Raw genomic sequence first — 25801 nt, 5'->3', positions numbered from 1 at the left:
AGCATTTCAACCCAAACTCATTGGAAGTGTTTATTTTTGCAATCTGTGTGAGATGATACTAGTATGAGTTGTCTATTTTATTGGTGTCCTGGTATATGCATACAGGTTCTCAAAAATTCCATAAATTGAAGTCTTAATAAGTCCTTGATCTTCTGACATAGGTGAGATTTTCTTTACTAACGTACTGCAGTTTCTCATTCTGATGTTGGAAGTAAACCATTCTTTTCCTCCTTGTGCTTCCTTGCATGCTCTGATCTCATTACTTATAATATTGTTGTCTTCTTACTGATAACTTTTATTGATTATCTCAATGCTATAGATGTCTTCAAGAACATCCTGGTTAGGTAAGTGAATATTGCCTTATCTTCATTTTATGAGTAGATATACCAAGCATAATGTGATGGATACTTCACCTGAAATCTGAGGAGAACATCAAAGTTTTTCAAGGAAAAAGCCTTTCCATGAGAAATTTCATATCAACATTTGTAGCAAATTTGTGATTACAAGGAATACCTAGATCCTAATCCTCTGATTTAACTAGCAATTACTCTTCTTCAGGTCCTTTCACTATCTTATATTCTGTCACCTATAATAACCAGCAGATTGTTGAATAGATGTTGATTTAATTTATTTCCATTTCAGTGGGGTTGCTCTTTCCTCTGGATTCTATATTTTCCCGTAACATGAGTTAACTGTATAAGTTATTGGTTGACCTGATACAAGGGGAGTTTTATTCAAAAAGATGAGGAGGTTTTGTGAGTTCCTAGTATATCTTGGTGGCACTTCACTCTGTTTCTGGTTATCTTCTGTTCTCCTTTTGTTTGGAATATATCAGGTGTCATTCAGCTTCCTGGATGAATGAGGCCAAGAACAGACTCAAACTGTTTATGGAAGTAAGACTGGGTTAGGAGAATATTTTATAGCAATTATCTTAATTAATGGCTCACAGGTCAGCAGAACTCCAAGACTGAGGAGGTAACTCTCAAACTAGAGCAAAGCCAGAATGAGAAAGACCTTGCCTTGACCTTGCTGGAAAGGAAATTTCCAAGGATGAGGACAGTTCTATATGTGGATCATACATGTTAGAAAGTGGGCTGACCCTTTGGCATCTTTTGTAGCTTTAGGTGAAAAGTCACGTTCCTGCAGCTGATGTGAACTTCACAGCTTCAGTCACTATCAGGTATCACTTTTTAGAGGAGTAAAAAATACAGGACCCATTGTTTTCATTAAGACTTCATTGGTAGAGAGGCTTAATTGTTTGGAAACAAAGAGATGGCTGATAACTAAAATATCAAGACAGAAGATAAAATTTCTTTTTAGTGCTTATAATGATCAGGAGAAGTGGGAACTGCTGTTTGGTACATGATCAACTGCCAAACATTCTTTTCCATTTGAATGGTTTCCTTTTTTTTTTTTTGTCCTAAGCTAAGGATTCTCCAGACACTGGACTTCACTTCAACCAAGCCTTAAGCAGCAGACAGGCAAGACAGGAGATGGTTCTACTGAGATGAAGATGATACATTGGGCAGGAGAAACAGAGGAGACTAGAAAGGGAGGCAGGCTTGTTTTGTGAAACTGAAGCTGCAAGATGATACTACAGCTTCCAGAACAACATGTTAAACCATTGGGCAGAAAGATCTAGTTCTTAATTCATTAAGATTAGAGAGCTTAGGGGGGAAAAAACCCACACAACACAAAAAAAATCACCCCGAAACAAACAAACCACAGAACAAAACAAAAATGCCCACATGTGACTGCAAGGAGCTTCTCAGTATGGAAAGTAGGGAGGGAATTCCAGGCATCTTTGTGGCTGGGAAGGGCCTGAGGTCCAGGAGCTGCAAGGCTTGCCAGCATGCCTGCTCCTGAATTTGACAAAGATCATACTTTGTACACAACCAGGTTGATATCTTTTTTTTGTGATAGAGCAAAACTAAAGCTAAACAGCTTTCCTCTGTTCACATTCACATATGTGAACACTACATAGAAATGCAAAGCTTTTGGGGTATGTTTGGGAGGGAAGAGAGTAGATGGCCATTCCTTCCTTCCTTCCACAGTGGACTGTGGATTATCTGAAAGCTCTTGGGTCTGACTGACAGAAGACAGTTTAGATGTGCACACCTCCATCCTTGAACTCCTGTGTCAGTTTTTAGTAATCCAGGATGAGTGTCATTGCATTTTCTCAAAGAAGGTATGCTGTATGGCTGGCTGTTTGTCTGGGGTCTTCAGGTGTCTTGACCTGTCCTTGGTATAAGGTTTTTCCCTACTGCGGTATTTTTCCACATCGTTCTGGCTTCTGGGCTGCAACTGCTCTAAAGGCCAGCTTTCCAGGTGTATCAAGTGGCAAAACAGTTTAGGCTGGGTTCTTCTTTTTGGTCTGAAGCACAACAACTCTGCCAGTCCTGGGAAGATGGATTTGTGGCTTGTGTGCCAGAGATGTGTGAATGAAAATGGATCTTCCTGCTTCTGCCAGAGAGTGTGTGTGTAGTTATTTTAAAATGTCTAATCTATCTCCCCAAGCCTGACAATTCTTATGATATGATGTCAAATAGGTGTGTGAAGCCCCCCTCCCTGGGTCCTGCTCTGTTAGTACCAGTAGTTGGCAATGGCATTGTCTGGCTAAGACAGAGGAGAAGACAGCCTTACCTCATTGATTGCAATTTATTAACATTAAGAAATTCATTGTCTGCAAAAGAGGTTGGTAATAATTAAGTGAGTTAATAAATAAGGAATGTGTGTGTACAGATTAGACAGTAAATAACTTAGTGGCTTCTTGATTGCCCCAGAATTTTGCTTCTCTCTTCATATAAGGTGTGAAAAGGGCTGATGATGGGCGAAGCATGGTAGGGTATTCTCATCTGGGGAATAACGAGTCCCATAAACCTTGTGTTTCCCTCAGGTCGTGGCATGTGTGTCTGAGTCTGTCCCCGGGGGTGGGGAGGTTGTTTAAGGCTTTTAGTGCCATTTTCCAGCAAATGAGAGATGTGTTTAAAAATAGAAATAGCCCTTCGTGCTTGCCTTTTTTTAGGCATTTTAAGAAAGAACTGCATCCTTTTGACTGCGAGACAGGGAAGACGACCTGCTCTTCAAGGTCCTCGTTAGCTCCTCTGGGACCGTGGAAGGGCTCCTGGCGTCCTCCCTTCCCCAGCTGCATGTGTTAATTGACCCCTCTTCATACACTTGGTGGCAAGAGAGGTCGTTTCAAAAATGTGTTTTGCTTAATGGGAGTAGTGATAGGTGCGGTGCATAAAGGGAATACCTCCCTTGGCCAGATAAACCCTGCATTTGTCAGCAAGACAATTCTCTTTTGTCTGGCTGCTACTGATGCTTGGGTTTGGGGCGGGGGGCTCGGGGGTGTGAGTGTGTGTCTGTGTGTGCCACTGTGTAAGCTCAGGTTTAGCCATTTGCGTACAGACTGTAGCAGCATTATAATTTTAATTGCAATTTCATTTAATATTCTTTCTCTTTCCCCCACCCTTTTCCCTCTTTCTGTATAATCTGGATCATTGCTCTCTGTAGCTGATTCCGTGGGAGACCAAGCAGAGTGCGTGGGTGCAGAATATAGAAAGCCAGAGCCATAGAATCTGTTATTTGCGTCATTCTAGGAGACGGGGCTGTTTGCCTGACAAATATACAGAATTAATCCTGGTTTTATCAATATCTGTCTTTTGCTACAGTAGCAAATACAAGTGTAAGGTGGTAGGGGGACTTGCTGCTGTTGGTCTAGGGGAGGGGGGGGGGCGGGGCGGGGGGTGACAGGAGAAGAGAGAAAGTAAGGATGCTAAAATACATACAGCTCCCCCCATGCTCTTTGCCTTACAAGTATTCAGAAAACAGACTTATGTTTCCAAATTGCTTTTTGTTAAAATTGGTAACCACGAGAAGGGGGATGGGAGGTGGAAGGGAGGGGCGGGGGACAATGCTTTTGCAAGGTCTGGCAGTGCAGGTTACTCTCCCTGCCTGTGCTTCTGCATGGGAAATGTGTGTGTTTTTAAGAAATATCTCCCTGTCCCCAGCGCATATTCCCTCCCCCACCGCAACACACATATGAACACCCCTTAGGATTTTTGAGCAACTGTACAGAGAGCTGCATTACACAAAATATGGGGCTTGCTAATTAACTCTTTTCCTCGAATTGAAGTGCCTTACTGCAAGCACAAAGCTCCAAGCACAGACATCTTTTATGATGAACTAGAGCCTCTGAAGAGGAGAATCTGAACGTGACGTCAATAGCTGATAACTGACGCAGCCTTGCAAAGGAGTCTCAGGCTGGCTCCTTGCAGCCTGAAAGCCCTAATGATTCTATTTTTTTCACCAGTCCCCCCTCGTAGTGAATTACTAGAACGCAAACACACACACCCCTTTTTTCATATATATATTTATAGATCCTTTATTCTCCAAACAAAGGATTTTTAAGGGGGGAGAAAGGCACTGGGCAGGGAGGGGAGAATTTTTTTTAAAAAAACAACCCTTCTTCATGCTGGGTGAAATTCAGTGCATGAAACCAACTCTGTCACTCGGCAAAGCAAACATCCCTGCCTGAAATCCACATTTGTGCATGATGGCAAACTGGTGCATGGTGGTTGTGTTTTTCCAAAGCCCAATTTATAAAGACTCCGGAGGAAGACAAACACAATAATGATTGCAAGGCAACAGGCAGCGAGGCACAGAGGCAGACTCAATGCAACTGTGGATTAGGGGTTTATGCAGTAGGACAGCATAGAAGGCGGTCAGTTTGGGTCCTTTGGTGTGGTTTTTTGTTTGTTTGATTTTGTTGTGTGGTGTTGGGGTTTTTTTCTCTGCAAGGATGCACCTAAAGCAAATGTGGATGGTGTTGCAGAAAGAAGCTTGGGTTGGGGGAGGTGTGGGGGGGGTGTGGTTGGGGGTTGCTGTGTTGTAGGGGGACAGACCTAATGCACATTTAATGTTTTGGATGTAGCGTTCCAGCGAAATGCCTTTGTGTGTGGATTTTTTCCCCAGTACCTGCTAAAAATAGCATCAGGGTTTTGATCGCGTTCCAGAAATAGACAGAGGGTTGCACTTGTATAAAAAGCGAGCGCGGGTGGAAGAAAACCTGGACATCACCGCAGTATTTTTTTTCAACTCTGTCTGGAAATTAATTGTTGGATTCCCCCACTCCCCTTCCTCGCTCCCCCCCTTTCCTCCCTCCCCCCCTCCCCTAAGCGAGGAGTTCCCGTTTGGGTAAGTAGTGATCTTTTCTGTGCATGGTGCAGAGAGTGGCTGTGAGTCTTGTCTTTATTTTATGCATGCCTGGATTAATTTTCCCCTCCCTTTCTACTTTTTCTCTAAAGCGAGAGGGGTATACTCGTCTACATAATGAATTTGGTGCATGCCCGGAGCCCAGACAAGGGGAATTCTTGCAGAAAGGGGAATCACCCTGTCGGTAAATCTCTGAATCAATAGCGAGCTGCAACTCTCTCTCTCTCTCTGTCGGCGCTGTTGAGCCCCTCTCCCTGCCCGCCCTCCCCTCCTCTATTTTCGCCTTCCGAGGGTGAAGAGGCAGGGCCGGGGGCGCGGGCCGGGCGCTCCCCGCGGGGCGGCCGCCGGGAGCTGTCCGCGCTCCGGTGCTGAACCCGCCGCCTCCGCCGCCACGGGCGGGGGTCGGTCCCGACCCCGCTGCCCGCCCGGGCGGGGGCCGCGCAGCACCACCGGCAGTGCCGCTCCCGCGGAGCGTTCCCCGCCGCCGCATCTCCGCGCGGCACCGCCTGCCCTTCCCGCCCGTACGTTTGAAAGAGCCTCTACCTGATGATGGTGCTCCGCAAAATAAGAGGCTATAGGTTGCTTTATTTGGACTCACCCCTTCTCCTCCCACCTCATTTTCCCCCTCTAAGTGCTCACACTTTCTGTAGATCGTGTGTGCGCGAGCGTCTGTTTTTATTATTGCCTGTCCTTCGCGTCCTTAGTCACCTCACCAGAGTTGGTGGAATGACTGAATTAGAGGCAAAATAGTGGGGCGTTGGTTTTGGTGTGTACGGAGTAGCTATGTAGGGTTACCTCGGTGCTGCAACAACCTGTCATCCCCTCACCGCTTTTGGGAGCCAGGGAAGTTCTCGCTAGACTACGAACATGCAGGGTGGCAGGCATTCCGACTAGCAAAGACATGTCATCAGTTTTCCTTAAAAGAAAAACGGAAACACCGTCCGGCACTCACATGCACCACCGCGTTCTCCCGGACAATGGGTATCGCCGCCGAAACCGCCGTGGAAGAGGGCTTGGCTGCAGACTCAGACCTGCAAAGGGCGGAAAACGCACGAGGCAAACAATAGCCAAGGAAGCAGCTTCCCCAGGAGTACGTTTAGCCATAGCCTCGCAGTAAAAGCAAGCTTAGAAAATGGTGCACCTACCACACAAAGCCCAGCAACAATTGCGGATCCTGCAGACAATGACATGATGCAGCCATGAACATCAGTATAGCACAGCGCACTGAGCTGGGGTGAGAGCACCTCCTGGCCAAGCCTGCATGCAATGGCTCTAATCTAGGCATACAAAAGACATAATTTATTTCAATTAATCAAACACCAGCGCCTGAATTCACAGCACGGTACTCCACCCACGGCTCCCCTTAATGTCTAAACCGTCCCTTCCCCGAGCTTGCGTGGTCGTATTTACAAGCAGACCCGATATCTATTTTGTTTGTTTGTTTTTTTAAAGAAAAAAATCCCCTTACAACACGTGTAGCCAATCATTGCAACTCTTAATATATCTCTACAAAACAAGCATTAGAAACAAGAAATGCCCTCCTTCCTCGCCCCCTCCCTCGCCTTCCCAGCCCTCCCCTCCTAGATCGTTGCCTCACTTGACACAATGCATAAGATTACCCTTAACTGGATCCTATTAAATAATTCAATGGTGGCGGTGTAATTTTGGTTGGAAACTGCACGGATTTCCAAGTCGTGACTGTAAAAGTGAGTAATGTGCTCTGGCTGCGTCATGGCTCCAGTCACAGATGGTTCCAAACTGAGGAGAAATCGTGACTTCGACTTGAGACGTCCCCTCTCCATGAAAAGACCATCCAATCACAACGGCGTCGGGGGGCAACCGGACTCCGTGGAGCTCGCTTTCTCCTTGCTCTCCCGTCCGTGTGTGCGTGTGTGTGTGCCCGTGTGTGTGTCCGTGTGCCCGTGCCTATGCGCGTGTGTGTATCAAATCCTCAACAAGTTGGAGAAGGGGTAGGGAGAGGAGGGGTTAATCCCGGGGAATCTTCTGCACCTAGTGAGATCGTGACCCTCCCACACAGTACAGTAACTTATATACACACCTGGAGGAAGGGACGCTTTGCTTTAGGGCTTTCAAAAAAAAAACCCCAAAATACACCACCAAACCCCACCAAAATACTGTTGGTGATGGTTGCACCCCGCGCGGGACTCTCCGGAGCGGCCAGGGACGCGCCCCGCCAGGTAAGTTCTGGGGTTTTTCAAACTTCTTCTGCCTGCGCTTCCCCGGCCACCCTGTCCGTCTTGCCCGCGCTCCGTTGCGCTCCGCCGCGCCGCTGCCGCTGGGCTTGCCGGGGGCTCGGGAGACGCGGAGCGTCGTTCCTGCCGACGGGCAGGAGCGTCGGGAGGGAGTCGCGGCCGCGCGGGATGGGACGCGCGCGGAGGTGTCACGCGTGGGTTTCCCGTGCCGCTCGCGCGGAAGCCTTTGCCGCCGCGGGGCAGTGGTGGACCTGCAAGTTCTGGAGTTTGGGCCGGGACGCGAGTCCCCTCCGTTCCCCTCGGGTGTTTGCCCCAACTCGTACGGGATCCCGGCAGGCGGGCGGACGGGCCGCGACGTGGACGTGTGTTTGCCTTGCTCCCGTTGCCGCCGGGACTGGCGGGGTCTCTGGTTCCCCACAGACTTTCAGGAGAAGACCTCTGGAGTTCAGTGACATGTCCTGGAAACTTTTAGCAAGCGGGTGTCCTCGCTGGCAGCGCTGACGAGTGTCTCAGCGCCCAAGACGGAGCTAAGGAGGGGAGGGGAGGGGAGGAGACGTCCCGCGTCCCCCGCCGCTCCAGCAGGGTCGCCCCTCGGGTCTGGCGGGGGGGGGAGCGGGCAAGGCAGCGGCATGTCCGCCCTGACCCCGGCTGCCCTCCGCGAGGTGGCGGACGGTTCGGGACGCCCCTGCCGCGGGGAGCAGCGGCTCCGCTCTCGGGGCCCCCCGCAGTGGAGCTTGTCCTTAGCTTAGCGGCGCCCCTTTGGCAGAGGATTCCCGGAGAGGGGCTTGGGGAGCGGCAGAGGCCCGGCCGCTCTGTCGGACATGCTCTTGTCGCGGATTTGGTGACTAATGGAACATGGAGAGGGCCCTTTCTGTCGTTTTTTTCTTTTTTTTCCTTCCCCCTTCGTTTTTCCCATCCATCCATCCATCCTTCCCTCCCGCTCTCCTCTCTCCCCCTGTCGGGAAGAAAAAAGAGAAAAAAAAAAGGAAAAAAAAAAAAGCCGAGCGAGGCAGCGTGAGGCGCCCGCTGATTGGTGGGTGACGATTTTAGCCCGCACCAATGAGCGGCCCTCCTGCTCTCTATTTATTTAGCGCTCAGGGGGGAGAGTTTTCTCTTTACGCAGCGCCCGTGCCCAGCTCCGGAGCCTCCGCGCGGAGCGGGGCCGCGGACACGCCGCGCTCCGCCACGCTCCGCGGCCCCGCGCCGCCGGCCCTGGCCCCACAGCGGGGGGGGGTGGCGGGACACCCCCTTGCCCCCCACCGCCGCCTCACCCCGGCGGGGTCCTGGGTTTCGGAACGGGACTTGGCGGGGATGGGGGTGGGGACCCGGCGTGGCGGGGGATGGCGGAGCCGATCGCCCGTGGGTCCTGTGGATGTTGTGGCGGCAGCCGGATGGATGGATGTAGGAAACCGCGGGAGACTTTGTCCTTCGCGAATCTTTTTGCGGTCTGGGCTTGCTGTACATAACTACCTACCCGGGAAGCCCTTACCCCAAAAAGCATTCGCGGAGGGCGCATTCGCCGAAGGAGCAGCAGCTGCGATCGCCGAGCCTTGGACTTATCTAGACTCTGTGGGCTTCTATTATTAATTCCTGGCACCTTTCCCTTTCCTCCGTCCACCCCCCCCCCCCATACCCCTCCGTGAGTGTATATATATGTGTCTCTTTAGATATATATCTGTAGTGAGAGAAATAAACACCCTTTTCCCCCTTCTCTACTTGGTCCCCCAAACGTCCAAATATTCCCCGTCGCCTAGTAGCCTAACTTTTTAATCGACTTTTGCCTAAAGGAGCAAATCACACGTTTAGTCGGATAACTTTATGATTTTTTATTTCATTAATGGAAAAATAAAAATAGAATAAAACTTCCTAAAAGTTCTCCTACCCTCACCTTTCCCCCCTCCCCCTCCCCTCCTCCAGGACATAGCCGTGTTTGAAAAATATAGGTGTCCGAGTTGATCGAGATTAATTCATAAAAAAAATTCTTCGGAGCGATTCATTAAATGCTCTGTAATCGTGATCCTCGGCTTATTTCGAGGTGGGGAGGTGGGATTTACTGGGATCGCCCCATAAATAATAGGGAGGGAGGAGGAGGGGGAGGTGCACGGATCAGCCGCGGTTTGGGGGAGACCCCAGTTAGCAGGAGATGCACCATGGAAGCGCTTGCCAAAGGCGCCTCCCTCCCCCCTGCCCACTTCCAACCTGATTTTAAGCAACTTGCAGTCCGGTGATCTCTCCGATCACTCTTTCCCCAAAAACTAGTGACCCTGAAAAGGGTAAAAAAGGCAGATTCGGAGGGAAAACCCAGCCGAGGCGATGCTTTTGGACGAGGTGATTGCAAGCGAGCAAAGCAGCATCAGCACTAGCTCTGTGGTTCTGAAACTGCCTTTTGCATGCATATAGCACTGAGAGCATCTCAGGCAGGAGTTGGGAAGCTGCATTTCCCCTCTCTTTGCAGTAATTACCAGCCCAGATTCCGTGGGCAAGAAATAAATAGCTAAGAGAAATCCACCCTGACTGCCGTCCCCCAAAAGAAGGAGCGATTAAGAGCAGATCTGTCCGTGCAGATCAGCTTCGTGAAAGAGACAAGATCTAAGCAGCAAGTTGGTAGCAGAGTGGCCGCTTGACGCAACACAGGGGCCTATGGTTTGCCCGGCTGTAAAATAAAAAGGAGAGGGGGGGCGATCTAATGTCTCAGCTGTTAGAAACTACAAGGGGTCTCCCCTCTGCCCCCCACCGGACAGCGGCACGGAGGGAGATCCGACTGAGAAAGGGCTGATCTTTGCATTTCAGGGAAGCCTGCATAGGAGAGATCGGACTAGGACCACAGTCGAGGCTAAAAGTTCATATTTCTCGAGAGATAAAACAGATTTTGAAGACCTGCTTGCACTTTAGAAAAGAGTAAAAGGCCGACTAAAGGATAAGTGAGGAAAGAAGGCAAAGGAAAAGCACCCTCCATCCGTTCCTTCTTGCTCAGGACACGTAGCTTGAGTACTAGCTGGCTTGATGCAAACAAAGGTGGAAGGGTCACAGTATCTTTCAAGTAGACTCGCATTTCCATAATTATTTATCCTCTTCTATTTAGAGAAAAAAAAGGAGACATTTGTACTTTTCGGTCTCCAGCAAACGTCTTTATGGTGTTTTTATTCATTTGAGCATATTCTAAAGGGAGACAAGAGGTAGTAGAGGGAACTTGATAAAAAAGAAGAGAGAAGTGGTAAGAGGGATCAGCCAAGCTAAGGCTAAAAAAGCATCCTTTCGTTCCCTGTCTGCCGTCGTCCCTCAAGAGAATAAAAACCAGCAGTGATTTGAGGGGGCAGCTCAGGCGCGAGTGGAAACACGAGCCACGGTGGTGCAGCTCCACGTCTCTTTACCTTGCCAGCCAACTGTTGCTGCCATGCCCAGGGCTGCGGCTGCTGCGGGTGGAACGGCAGCCTTTCCCTTCTGCTCGGGGGCTGCCCCTGGACGGGCTCGGCGACCGCCGCAGCTCCACGGGGCGCCTCTCCTCAGCAGCCCTGCCCCTCTCTGCTCCCTGCCTGCCCTGCCCCTCTCCCAGTCCTCGCTCCTCGCGGGCTCCTCTCTGTTGCGGGACACTTGCACACGTCGGGCGGTCCGGGCCGCTGCCGCGCCTGCCCCGGCCGACCAAGCACCCACCCCCGGTATCCCCTCCGGGCCGCCCCGGGAAAGCCCCGGCCCTCTTCTCCTCCCGTCGGGCCCTCGCCTGGCCCTGCCAGGGCACGGCCTGGGCTGGCCTCGCCTCCTCCGACGTACTATGCTGGGGCTGGGCGTGAGGTTGCTGGAGGGTCTCCACTCTGGTGCTCTGTGTGTGTATGTGTATGTGTGTGTGTGTGTGTCCCCTCGGGTGACATGGACGCCCAGCTAGGGCCGTGAGCCAGTCTCCGGTCCCCTCGAGGCTTCAGGGCAAGCCGCAGCCAGGTGAGTCGGGGAGGAGCAGAGACCCCTGCGGGAGCCAGCCCCGACCCGTATAACGCTGCTTTCCCTCTCCATTTCCCCCAGGTGCGGATCTGCCGTCGAGGCCGAAGGCGCCCGTGGGAGCAGCGAGGGTCGCAGGCAGGTGAGAGCAGCGACACGACGGGTTTCCGCCACACCCCCGGGGTTCCCTCATATGGTGCTCTCCCAGAAGCCGCGGAGCCGTCTGTGTTCCCGGCTACTGCCATTCCTGGCACTGATGACAGCCAGCCTTGGCCTAACATAGCCTTAGGCCACAGCTGCCTCCAGAGCCCCAGCACTGACGGGACCGGGGCAGAACCTGCAGCCCCTGCATGCAGGCAACCACCTCTCATCCAGGCGGGGAAAGCCCAGGCTGGTGGAAGGGAGGTCAGAACATTGAAAGAGGGGGAAAACCCAAGTAAAGTTGATATAAATTATATATAAACAGGCTGTTGCATTGATTTCAAGTGAAACCTGTCGTTGTAAGAAGGTGGGAAAGGGAAAAAGTTAGTGAGCATGGCCTAAAATCTCTTTACTTACCTCATGTTTCTTTCTTCATTTGCTAGTTAACACTGTTCCACTTCATAGTTAAATGCATTGTCCGACATTCGCAGTTCTTGCAGTTTTTGTGTTATTGGTTTCTTTTTTTCTTTTTTTTTTTTAATTCACAATCCTTGAGACAGCTAGTACAATTTTCTGCCTACCACTGTAGTCATCAGGTACAAAATCAAGAGACAAATTAATTTATAGTATGTGTTTTAAAAGTAAAAGGACCCCATCTCAGTAAAACAACAAAACATATCCTTGTTTCTGTCATTTTTAATCATTGTGCCCTGCTCGGTATCCAGATGTGGCAATTTTGGAGAAAGAGGAAATATATTCGGGTTACAAAATTAAAAGTTTGTAGATTGGTAACTACAGAAAAGTCTTATATTTTGAATTTAAAATTAATTTTTCATATTTTGAATTTTAAATTACATTTATGAGTAAATTAAATACATAGAAAGGCTTTTAGCAAGAAGTCCATGTTTGTCTTTTCATTTGGGCATCTAATTTCTTCTTGGCCGTTACCTGCCCACGAGTTGCAATGGATGATTTGCTGTAAAGCAGCAAAAACATGTTCCGTTAGAAAGCTGCCATTACAGGCAGATGACTTCAGAGGTTAAGGGGTCTGCTGCCACCTGACTTAGTTCAAACACTCCAGTAGGACCCATACAGCTTGACTGCACTTTACTGGTATCAGCTCATTTACCACCAAAGTAGACAAACTCTGCTTATTTGAAGGTATGAAAGAAAAGCAGATTCTTGTAGCCAAAGGTGGGTAAGGCCTGCTAGAGCCTCGAGTATATGCACCTTGTAGACCAGCATTTAATCTCCACCAAAAGAGGATGTATCAAATACTAAACTAGTACTACTCTGGAAGTTTGTTAAAAGGTCAAGGCATACATTGATAGGAGCAGGGGGTCAGTGCATGTTAATTTACGTCTGTTACTGCACTTAATACAATTATATAAAGGCTAAGGGCCTATGAATAGAATTGCTGCTTAAGGCCTCTGAGTCTCCTGTATTCCTGTCAGTTAAGGGCAGAGAAATACCTCCAAGTATCTGTAAAAAATTGCTCTGTGAATATGGGCCTCATGAAATAATGATTAACAGTCTTACCCTCCCCTCCTTCTACCCTCCCTCTCCCCCAGTTTTTAGTAGTACTTAAATCTTTTACAGAATATCTGCACATCGGTTCTCATTCTTTCTCTTTTAGATGTGTTACCACAAATACATTTGACTATAATACCTGCATTAGTTATAGTATACTGCCATTTCATTTCTGGCTATAGAGATCGGTCTTATAAAGGATTCATGTGAATTACCTTTTATTTTTATTATTATATTTTCAGATAAGTTTTGTAGTGGATGGGGTTTTTTGTAACTTTCAATAACTATTGACTCTTGTTTAAACACTAGATGTTTTAAAATATACTTCTAAGGGGCTTTTTCTAAAAATTAAAGTAAATACCTTTTGGTTTTTAAACCACTAGGTACACCCCAGCTTCAGCAGGGGCAGGTTAATTTGGTTGGTGTCATGTTGCCCACCACCATCCAACCCCCCCCCCAACCCCCCCCCCAAAAAAAAAAGACAAAAAAATTTTCTGTTTTGTTTTTTCTCTTTCTGAAATATTTTATGGGCACTACTTAGGTAACGCTAAACAAGATTTGTTGACTCTCTGGCAGTGTCCAAACAAGTCTGTTTTGTCAAAATATTCCCACTCTTGTTATCACTGGTTTAGCATGACCATTAGAACTGCCCCGATAACCAGTAACGCAGTTAGCAGTGCTTACAGCATCCTTAACTGCTACTGCTTTTATCTAACATAGGGAGTGTGAGAGTGAAAACCCCAATGAAACATAATTAGCAGTAGACATGACAGGAAAATTTGGCAGATTTATGGTACTGTAGACGTGATAAGTAGTCTGGGGGAAAATATAGGATGTAGACTTACCAAACTTCAGAGAGAGCACTACAGTAGCCAAACTTAGACTGAAGTGACACTATGCTGTTTCATTTTAATTTCTGTTTGTAAATATAATCCATTTCCATTTGTAAATATAACTAGGAAAGAGCAGCATTGTCCATAGACCTTGTTTGGAGTGGGGAGAAGAAGTAGCACTTTATTTTAATACATTCAGTCTTCTGTGTAAGTGACCTGGTACTGTCCAAAGCAACACGCAGAGGCACAGGGTTGGCTGCTTGCATGTACACAAAATACATGCGCATGTGAATATAAAATGGAATTATTTTCTAAATTTTGTTTTAGTTCTGGGTAGTCAAATTTCCTAATTTGTAGAAAAGTGTTACAGAACTTGTCCCTATGAAACTCAAAGTTTCCGCTGAAAAAGAAGTGACACCTATATTTTATAGCATATTTGATGCTGTTGTTCAGATGGGTTTGGAATGATGATAGAAGATGCTTTATTTTTCTGTTTGCACATGCAGAAATGCATAGAAATGGTAGCAGCATGACGTGAGTCTCTTTTCTAATACAGCTTTAGTTTTGGTAGAACCTCTCTGGGGTTAGTAGACACCATCTGCTCCTCTTGGCCACAGTAAGACCACCAGCACAGCTCAGGTGCTTCTTGTGACCCACATTCCTGTCCATGTATGGGTAGTCACAGGCTGAGCTATAGTGTGGTGACAAGGACATGTATTCCAGTACTGATGGTACCTGCGCTGGTCACCAGGACACAGCATTAACGTCCTCAAGAGGAAAGAGAGAATTCCCTTGAGTCCAGCCAGAGGTGAAATGTGACCCCTGTGTTTGTACAATGTTGAATTGTGGTGTTGTTAGTGCTAACATCTAGGCACCACGTTGCTCTCTCCAGACAGGCATAGATGAGAGACATAAGAGGAAAAGGGCGGTGAATTTAATTTTATGTTTATTTTATTAGAGGATTCCCTCATCCCCAAAGCTCATTCTCTGAATTTGACAAATTCATGCTCTCCCATTGCAGCAACTCCATCTCCCAGGGGATGGCCAGGCTATCCTCTCAAGTTGCCCCCTTCGCTTGCCAGAGAAGATAGTGAAGGGGTTATTGTCACTTTCACCCTACAGCTGAAAGTAGGCATGTTTTTTTTTAAAAAAGGGCTCAGAGAATTGTGAGTTTCTAGGCCGAGAATATAGTAAACAATTTACTAAGAATAAAGTCAGGGTGTGCCCTGGAAAATGTGTTCCATCATCCCTTATTTTCAGCAAGCTATAAGTAAACAGCATGGGATAATGCCATGCTAAATAACATAAGCTATCATGGGCTTCTGCCCAAGCGGACAAGGTTCACCTGTCTGGAAAACCTGAAAATTCACAGTTTGTGTGCAAACCTCTCTGTAAAGGGGAGTTGCAAAAAAAATTTCTTCTGAGAATTTGGTTGTTTTAAATGATGCATTTTCAAAATGACTGTATGGTTGAAGGAAAAAAAAATGAAAAGCAGTGGGAAACAGCCATGGAGAAATTACATTCTTTTTAAAGGATGTGATTCTTCCATTTTTGTTCCCTTTGAATTATTTTCCCTCACGTGAACATTTCTACCAGAGAGGTGTGGGAGGCAGAAAGCACTGTCAAATCAGGGCCCACCCCACTCCTGAGTTTATAGCTTTACTGAAGCAAATAAGGTTATTTTCCAACATAGGAATAGGGACAAACACCAGAAAAAATATTTGCTGTTGTTCAGCTTGTCGCATCACAGTCCCAACTGTACAGATGTAAGTCAGTGCCCCTGTTGGTGTCCACCCTCATTACCAGCAGGAGGAGGGAAAGGAGGAAGTGGCCCATTTGAACTTCTGCTGAGTGAATGGCACTGTGTCCACTCCGGAAAAATTGTCAGCATTTCCTGGGACAAGAGTAAAGACAAAAAAGGGCAGTTAATTAGGAGAAAGGTTGGGGAGAAGTGGCCAGCAGCCATGACACTATCAGTTATTTAACTTTAATATACAGAATACATAGTCAGCAGTATTCATTCAACATAAATACTATGAGATGTGAACACCCAAAGACACAAAAGCCAACACAGAAACACAGCAATTCCCTTGTCTTTCTCTGGAGAGACTGTCTGAGTGACTCGCCAAAATTCTGCGTATCTGGTGTACCTGCCCTTGTCCTTAGTGGCTAGCTGATGCCAGGTCTCTATCACTTTCTGGTTTTCTTTCCAAATTATGTTGTTATATTTATTTTTCTACCTGTATTCCTATGCTCTATTTTGACACATTAGAAATGCTCAGTGATTTCAGAGAAGAGCTATTTGTCTGTTAAGAGAATGTGAAAAATCCTTACACTTGTTAGAAGTTCCTGGCTCTACCAATGTTTGCTAATTTTGATGCAAATGTATACTCATTGCTAATTTGCTCTTTGTCCATCTCCAGTGCAGGGATGATGCAGTGAAGGATTCCCTGCCTAGGCACAGTCCTCAGCCTTTGCCATAGTTCTGTTCCTGTGGCCTCTTGCTCATCAAAGCGTCTCCAGCCCAAGTGTCCCAGTCATAAGGCCAGGCACAGTTTCTGGCTGGAAAAGAAATTGGATTTCTTCTCAAAGAGGTAGAAAGAGAGGGACATCTTAAAGTACGGGGAAAGATGACATGGCTTTGGGGGGTGTAATTTTTCAGCAATATATCTGGTAACTCTCGTTTCCTTCCAAATCAGAATTTAAGAAGCCAGTAAAAAAGAAAAAGCTTAGCAGAGTGACACGTAGGCTTTTAAAAACATCTGTCCACTATTGGTTTGCAGACTCACCCTCATCAAAGCAATGCTTCTCAGTCACCCTCCTTACCCTCATGGGGGCATCTGCTGGGAAAGTATGATATGGCACAGGTAGAGAAATGACTAAAAGCTGCTCATGATGAGAATGTGGCAAAACAGGTCCTATTTCTCCTCTTTCAATCCCCACATTTTTTTTAAAGTTTCCTCTTTTCCCCTTATTTCTATTTCATTGGTCCTCCTTCTCCTTTGTCCTGATTCAAGCACTTGCACACTGTCTCTCTGTTTTCTTTCCATTGTATCTCCCAGATTTTCACCCACCTTCATGGACACCTGCCCCTGGAAAGGGCCCTCAACTGATTCCCCTGCTACACTGCTCCTCCTGCCTTGTTTCCTACAATGCACAGAAGATGAGTGGTCCTGGTGAACACAGGAGATGAAAACTGGGAGGCAGGGCAGAAGGCAGAGGGGTGAACCTGAGTCTAAGCAGCCAGTTCAGCAGACATGATCACTAGCTGGGCTGGCCACTGCCTTTGCACTTGGATGATCACCAAGTTCATCATGGAGCAGAATGAGCAGATATCAGGGCTTGTCAATGTAAGTGAGAGAAATCATCTCAGCTGTTGAGTTAGGTGTTAGGGTTCCTCACCTTAATTGCTTCTTACGTAAATTAGAGTGGTGTGTGCTGCTGTGCCAGTTGCACAGGACGGATGTGGACTTTGCAGGTAGAGTGGTTAGATTAGAGATAGATTATCCATCTTCAGTATGTTACAAATGATGGAAGTTACAAGGCATAGAGGGGAGCTTGTGCTCCCAGCTATGACAAGTTGAGGCAAGCAAGGGTGCAAAGGAAGAAACAACTAGACATGTTACAAATTTTTATAGACAGTTTTGTAAGTAATTGTACGTGTGTATGCTCATGTGGACATATTTTTATCATGCAGTTGTAGCAAAAGACCAACCTAACCGAACCAAATGAAGGAAAACAGAAGCAAGAAAACCCCCAACTTTATAATACTTATTTGTTCACTGAACTGTTTGAATCCATATACCGGCAGGCCACCCACACCTTCATCTCTAGGCTATATTAAGAAGTTGAAGTACTTGTGTGTAGTGTGACTTAAAAGAACAGGGTGCCAGGTCACTAAACTGAAACATTGGGGAGCTCTGCTCATCAGGCTTGCAGTAATAAGGGACGTTATGTTGAAGTGTGACCCTCAAAGTCATCTTGAAGGACCTATGGCAATGACTTCTCAAAGTCCCTTGTTTTTCTTTGAAAAAAGAAATTTCAGACATATGTTTATGAAAAGGAACAGAAAAAAACCCCAACTATCTTTTGCTTTTAAATTAAATTAAAATACACTATAGCTAATGACAAAACCCAAATGCTAATGGTTTGTGTTAGTACATGACAGCAAGGAGGTAATATTGCTAGAACAGGAAGATAAATAACTGATCTTTTAGGTTGTCTTTTTTTTTTGTTTTGTTTTGTTTTGTTTTTTACTGACCAAACTGAATGAAATGTGATGATAAAAACCCATAAAAAGGGAAATCAAGATTGACCCTTGTTTGTTTGGTTTTTTAATAGGTTCTCCAAGTGCTTTCTGGTTTTGCTCTTTAAAATAAAATTAGTATCAGAAACCATGACATTTTTTACCTAACAGTTTTAAATTTGCACAATACTTTAAACTTGTTTTAACGATTATACAAGATGCATTTTTTGCATTTTCTTACCCATTATTTGTGAATATGCAAGTCTTTCGATGTGCATCAAGATTATTTTATGTTGCATGGACAGATGTGTGTGTGCACATGTAGACATATCCACAAATATGTGTGCACGGAAATCCATAGTAAAAATAATAAAGGCAAAATGTGATCCTTTTCTTCCTATGTATAAGTTTTGCAAACAATTGAAGATGGTTTACTGATTTACAGGTTTTAATGTACCCTAAGAAAATTATAGTTCATTTCATAAATATTTACTAACTTTCTAAAAACCTATCCAGTATTAATTATGCTGAAGTACAAAGCAGACTATTTTATTATTTCACAGTTTATGGAATTAAGGACATTTTTAAAAGTAATGTTTATTGACCATTACCTGCATTTCTGCAACTTTCTCCATTTTTTAACCCCAATTTTAACTATTCAGTCAAGAAAATATTTTATGGCTGTATTCACCAAAAATCTGTTGCAATACAAAGCTTTGTACATTGTTTGCAAACCCAGCAGCTATTTTTTGAGAAGAGTAACTACATCTTGATGAAGCAAGGGCTTTCCTCTTCCAAGCAGTCTTCTAACAGGACTTAGCCTGACCACAATAGGGCTCCTCACAGCAGTAAATGCTGCAAAGAGACACAGATGCTTGGAGGGAAAGGCCTTTTGTCTTGCACTACTGCATCTGATATCTTTTCTGTTCCTTTTCACAGTGGGTAAAAATATCTTCTTTGTATTGAAAATCAAGCTCTTGCTGAATTTTGCTTTAGTTTTGATTGTCCAGTCACAGAAGTGGGATAAAGACCACACAGCCTTCCCTGAAGTATCCTGGTTTCGGTAAATTTACATTTCTTGTTAGTTTAAACAGGTTTCGTAAGGTGTAGTTCTGGCACTCTGGGACTGACTATCTGCTCACGTGCTTAGTAAACCTAATAGCAACAGATATTCTGGCTTTTTTAATTCACTGCCCCATGCTACATTTACTCCAGGGCAGGAGAGCTATTCAAAGCCTGAGAGGAATATTTGGTTCTCTTGGTCCTTTCTGCTCATGAGAGTGGGAATATTTTGGGTTTTTTAAAAAAATAATTTTAATTTTTTTAACACTTAATTATTGCCTGATAACTGAACAGAGACCTTCCAAACTTGTATCACACTAATCATTACTACCTTGTTTGTTAGTTTGCTTGCTTTTTTCCTTTTCTGATTAGTCATAGTCAAACTATTCCTATCTTAATGTAATGTGTTTTAAAAATACATGTGTAATGCAGCTGCCAAACTGCGAATGAACATCCTGCAGTTTAGCACAGAGTAAACGAAATGTGACCAAGTACTGTCATGCCAATAGGAATAAAGATTCCCAAATGAGCACAAGTGCTGAAACCCTTGTTACTTCTTATACTCTATCTTTTTGCCTGAGACCTTCATTTACTTTCCCATATGGTTCATGAGATTATGGAGTTAGTTCTGCTCCTACACTGAAGCCATTAGTAAAACTCCTTTAGACTTGTATACAAAAATTACTGGTTCAAGAGTGATAATTTCTTATTATGAAGTTATTTGACCTCTTCCTTTGAGCCACATTCATCTCCTTAATTTATTTTATTCAGTTGACATATTTATATACAGTAGAAACTCACAATTTAGGTATTTTACTTGCTGCCCAACTTTAAGCAGATATTACATGCAACAAAAGCAATCTTAGAAAAAAATCAGAAAAATCTGATGAGGTTGAAATGGAAGAAAACATTGTTCTGCATAAAGTAACACTGCATTTAATCATTATTTTCTTTATAGATTAATTTCAGTGTGCTGATGAATAAAAGACCCCAGTCTGTCCATTCCCCCCCATCATCTAACATATAACTACTGAACTCACTGATACTATTTAAGCATATCTTCCTGTACTCTCCCTACTCCCTATGTGAAATTTTAGCCAACACTGTTTCAATTAAATAATGGTCATTGCTTTTCACTCTTATTAAACTAAATCAGTCTCTTGATTCATTCCTGTTAGAGGACTTTTTTGCATCAATTAGAACTAGCATAGTAGAATTCTGTATGTGGGGGATTGGGTATAGGTGCATATATGTAGGCATATGTGCATTAAAAATACAGGAAAAGTATAGCAACTGAAAATAATAAATAGAATCAAGAGAATCTGTCTTTCGTTCATTTGTTTTAGGACATTTGTTTAGAATAATAGATTTTTAAGTTCAAGAAACTGTAGTATAGTTCTCATATGTAGTGAAACAGTTATGCTGGAGAGGGATTTCACAGGTAGTTCCTTTGAAAATGTTTTAACATACCTGTCTATAAGGTGCATATGTAGTCTTTACTAGTTTAATCAAATGTGTGTGATCCAAATCCCACTGAAATTAAGAGCTATTTTTTCACTGAATAGAAATTCCATCAGTCCATTCAGTAGCCTTGCTTATTTGAGGGCAACAGCTGTCATGATTTCTCTGTGTATGTGTGTATATGTAGCCATGTAAATTTTATTCATCTATCTGTCCATTAAAAACACATATGTTTTGTGTAGTTTGGTTGTGGCTTTGTGCATGCATTTGGTAGACACATATCCGTGAGGCAGTATATGAGAAGAGTTGTGTAACAGTGGTCCCCTCTTTATGCACCTTTGGGTTTTTTTATATCTAGGGGAATAGCCATTATTTAGCCTTCAATGGGAAAACCAGCAGAATAATTTTTGCTGGTTTTTTTCCATTTTAATTTGTCCTTGAAGATCACAATTATTTTCTGGACCATTTCATGTCACGATTTTTGTTTGGAAACAGACTGTAATGTCTCTGCCACAAAAACTGAGAAGTTATGAACATGTATCTGAAGTGTCTAACACACCAGAAGAGATTTTTTTTTACCACTCCATAGCGGTAAAGCAAATATGGGCCAATACCTGCTTACTTTATTATTCAAATTTTCCTATTAATGTCCACTTGATTAATTACAGAGATAAAAATAGTGATTGCTTTCATAGGTGGGCTTTAGTGTCTGTATGTATCATAGACATTAAAATAAATAACTGTTCCTTGATTTAAAATGCTTTTATTTATTGGCTTGCCTTTCCTGCTGCCTAGTTGAGGACCCTAAACCTGAGACAAGCAAGTTTGAAATTTTAGGCTGTTGTTTTTTAGCTTTATGGATGGTCTCCAAACTTACGGCACTTTTTTCTATATCAGCTTTAAGAATAAATAAGATACTGATTTCTGGTATCTGAAAGGTAACCACAGTTAGATCTAATTGAATTTTGGGAAAAGCTATGAAGAAGAAAACAAGTCAACTTGCTCTCTGTCATTTCTAGCAGCCCTGAACAGTATGGAATTTGACTAACAGAAATTCAGTGGAGTGAATAGAAGATCTTGGATCTAAGGGCATCCTGAAAGGTGCAAGTTGTGCTAATAGAGCACAATGAAATGTGACCATTTGGTTATCTAGGCATCAGCCTTGGGTGAAACCCATCTGTGCAGTCAGTCCCCCACTATCTTTGTCCAGTAGACATGTAAGGCTGTGGTAGCATTTTGGACAGGGTGAGTAGTCAGGAAAGGGGACATGCACCATTGTGTTGAGGCCACTTGCAGCTGTGGCACCAGATCATGCCCAGCTGGTGTACCCAATGCCCTGCCACAACACTAGCTCAGGCTGTTAGAAAACCTGGGACAAAATAAAATGCAATATATTTGGGCCTGCTCTTTTGTCCCAAATAGTTTCTAACTTTAGTGGATTTTAGTCTTGTAAAGAGGTAGGTGTGTAACGTGTGACATCCCTTGGAGCTGCAGTGGCCAATACTGGTCAGCTGAGCCAGCAGCCTCCCTTTTCAATGCCTGCTGTGTCAAGGATAGAGCTAATCTATCTAGTGAGAAGGAGCAAAACCAAAGCAAACTGAATGCCAAAAAGAAAAACATCAAAAAGATACCAAAAGTACTTGGAGGCTCGCTCTGAAATTGGAAGATCTGGATGCATGATGAATGCAAGTGTGACTTCTTATTTAAAAGAATATTTGTAATAGCTTTGTTTTATTTATTCTAGAGTTAGGTAGTGTTGTAATGGAGACCTAGAAGATGTTTTTAAACCTAAAGAAGCACATTTGCCTAGTAGAAGTAAGCCCTAATGAAAGTTTTACTTTGTATATACTTATTCATACATCTAGCATGGAAGTAAGAGAATGCTTTGGCGGGGCAGGGGCGAAGGTAAGTATGTCTGTTAGCCATGATACAGTTTCTATGCCTGTGTGCATCAAGGCCAAATGTAACTCACTTTCTGTACATTATTTACCACAGTCTTGTTTGCAGTAAATGAAAGTATTTATCTGAGAGGCCAGAACATAAACTTGCATTAAAAATTAGCCATGAGTATTATTCCTTTTCATCCTTTGGAAAAAAAAATCCAAATTTATATTGAAGCTGAGAACAAACAAAAAATTTAAACCTTTACTCTGTCATTCTTGCTACAGCTGGACAGGGGGTTATTGATATATAAGTGCATAATGACTGTTATAGCTAATAAAACAAAAATTAATTGCATGTTTAGATAACAGCCAAATCCATATTGATCTGTCCCATGAATCTTGTCCTATTATACGTAAGCAGGACTCAGTCCATTGGCTTTATATGGACAATTCAGATACATAAAGAAAGCATGTTTTGGCTCAATCATATGCAAAAAAAAGTATTCTGCACATTTACAACTAACAAAGCAGGTTTAGGATGATTTTTTTTATCTGAAAGTAACCCAAAATAGGAAGGAAAAATAATTCCATTGAGGTAGTAGTAAAAGCTAAATGTTAAACAAGTTTGGATCAGAAAAAAATTGTCAGAGCAGCATAATGCCATTTTATCACTCTATCATCTGTTAATATACATGTTATTTAGTAAATATGAATACTAAAATTAAATATGAATCCTCTTTTCTTATTTACTTGCCAGTAACAGTCATATTTTTATTTTAATTTTGAAATTAAAAATATAAAAGCATTTTGCTGTTGAGAACAAAGCCTGGATTTTTTTTTCCCACCTCCATTTAAACTACTGATTAACAATTTATTTACTTGTCAGTTATTACTGACCATCCCAGTCATTGCTTTTTATTTGATATTTTACTTGCTGTTTCTTTCTGAACAGTGTATGAAGCAGGTTTTCATTTCTGTATGATTCTAATCCTCTATTTCTACATATATTACTAGCATTTTCCTTAGAAATACCTTGTCTTTCAAATAAGAGTTTCCCCTCTTTAACTTACATTGATTCTTCAAAGCCTTCAAAGCACTGAATTCTCTATGCTGAAGTTTTCTTGTTTTGAGCAGTCACTACTTGGGTTAGTCTCTTTTGTAAGCTTAGGGGTTCAGGTCTGAGGCTATAAACACTTCTGTACATATGAATAAGTCTAATTTTGTGAGTAGTCTAAGCCACAGGGCTCCTGAAACAAGTACGTGTTTGCAGGCTAGGAAACTGCAGATATTTGGATGGAGGAGGCAACAGTGAAGGGCTACAGATACAAAGTTTTATTTTCAATTACACATGCATGCCATGGTCATCAAGAAATATGACAGTATATTTCATGAAATGGATTGCTTGGGACACATAACACATAAATGAAACTGTTTGTCTATTTTGGGACCATAAGATAAAGTTAACCTAAATACTTGATATCTTAATCAAATCTAATAATTGTGATTGTTGAAACTTTTGGTCCTGATTTAGTTAAATTTATATGTAACATTCAAACATCTAGAAATCTTCCCATCTGGTGATATTTGGTTGAAAAATTTCCAAAAAGAGGAATCATTTTGTAAAATTTGTGGAGAGTCACAAGGCCTTTTAAAGATGCTATTAGATTAATGACTTTTTTTGTTTTTTATATATAAGTTACTGTGATTTTTTCACTAAGAATTTTGTTTTGGTTAGTTAGGCTTTTTTTTCTCTTCACCACACCCCTTCTAAGCTGCAGCCACAAATCTAAGAAAAAGCTACTTGCCTGGTGCTTGATACTGCTCCTACTTAATTTAATGGGATCAGTATCAGTTTTAGAGGTGAGGGGTATGGTGTAAATGCAGAAGGACAGAGGCACATAAAAAGAGTATTTCATAACTCAGAGAATATTTGTAATGTGGGCAGAAGCTTGTGCAATGAGAGAAAAGGGATCTGAGGACGTAGTCAATGGTAAATAAGGAGGCCAGAAAAATCAGTCTTAGAAGCCATGTTTGCAAATATGAACAAATATATCTACTTGGGAAGTGGCAATTAAGTTTTAACGCAGTATTATGTTTACAATAGTGAAATTAAGGAAAACTATGGAAGTCAAATTCTGCCCTTACATATAGTCACATATTACGTGATGGCATCAAGAGCGAAGATTTTAACATTTCTCATCTGACTTACCAAACCAAAAAGACTATTTTCATATGACTCTGGAGTGACTTCCAGATCAGAAGACCCCAAATTGATCTGCCAGCGTATAGAGATATGATTTCATCAGGCATGGAGAGCAGTCTGTTTAGAGTCAAACATGATAGCTATTGAACTGTACATAGCAATGACAAATGGCAATTTTGGCTTTTATAGGAAAGAGGGAGTTTACTCATATGTAGAACTTCATACTACGTATGACCATCTGCTAAACTGAGTGACAGAAATACTGGCCATCATTCCTTCTTCAAACTACTTCATAATAGCTTTTCCTTTCTGTCCTGTAAGTAGGACTAGCCCAAATTAATAGCTAGGTTCTGTGATTCAGATAGAGCATTAATAAAGCAGGACTTCAGGTCCTTCTCCAGTCTCAACCAGCTTTTCAGTGTAACTCTGGACAGACATCTGTTTTTCAAATGGTATGTAGTGTTTACCTGAAACATAGTTCAGTAAAATGGAGGCTTCAACAAGCCAATACAATTTCAGACTGACTGTTCTTAGGCAGCTGGTTATTGACCTGTGGAGATTGGCATACACATTTATTCTACTTTCTTCACTTCTATTACTAGTGTAGCTTGGTGATCCCATCTGAATATCCTGGTTTAGAATGGTTTTTGAAGGTTCCTGTCTGGCAGTCACACGTTCTCTCTCTGTTGTTAAAAAATTCTGAAAGGAAGAAAGAAGGCAGCCTGCTGTGTCAGAAGGCTATGTACAAGGATAAATGAAAAAGTTTCAGTGGGTCTTCCCAAATCACGCTGACCAGAACTTACCTGTCCTTTATCTGGCATACACTCAACAATGTCAACAAGTGCCAACACTTTTTTTCTCAGCTCTCTTTAGAGGACTCAGCTAAGCTGACTATGATCTTTCTCGGCCTTTTGTTGAAGAAGGTGGTCATCGAATCTTGTCTTGCAACACATTTTATTTATATGGCTATTGACATATCACTGTGTTTAAAAAAAATCTGAATGGAAAGTTCTTGTCTTCCTGATGTTTATCACGATTAGCTTCCTGAGGACCAGCAATGGAGATGTCCTTGCTAACTTTCA

General features: G+C 43.6%; 2 long non-coding RNA genes across 4 annotated transcripts in view; one reads left to right on the top strand and one right to left on the bottom strand.

Annotated features, from left to right (window-relative positions):
• The window catches only part of LOC139673267 (uncharacterized), a 77307-nt gene that overhangs the window by 6734 nt on the left and 44772 nt on the right, over nt 1–25801 (top strand). Inside the window, exons 1-2 of one of the 3 annotated variants that reach the window (XR_011698086.1) lie at nt 4925–5199; nt 11445–11502. This is a non-coding gene — a long non-coding RNA (uncharacterized lncRNA). Of the gene's footprint in view, nt 1–4924; nt 5200–6763; nt 7416–11444; nt 11503–25801 lie in introns of those variants that run through there. The other 2 variants (XR_011698084.1, XR_011698085.1) reach the window with 2 other exon arrangements.
• Nucleotides 5492–7978, bottom strand: LOC139673268 (uncharacterized). The gene is made up of 3 exons (XR_011698087.1): nt 6837–7978; nt 6363–6494; nt 5492–6248 (listed from the first exon to the last, which is right to left on the bottom strand). It is a non-coding gene; the product is annotated as an uncharacterized lncRNA (long non-coding RNA).

The sequence above is a fragment of the Pithys albifrons genome, chromosome 6 (assembly GCF_047495875.1).
Source record: "Pithys albifrons albifrons isolate INPA30051 chromosome 6, PitAlb_v1, whole genome shotgun sequence".
Lineage (NCBI taxonomy): Eukaryota > Metazoa > Chordata > Aves > Passeriformes > Thamnophilidae > Pithys > Pithys albifrons.
This window is presented reverse-complemented; position numbering and strand designations above follow the sequence as displayed.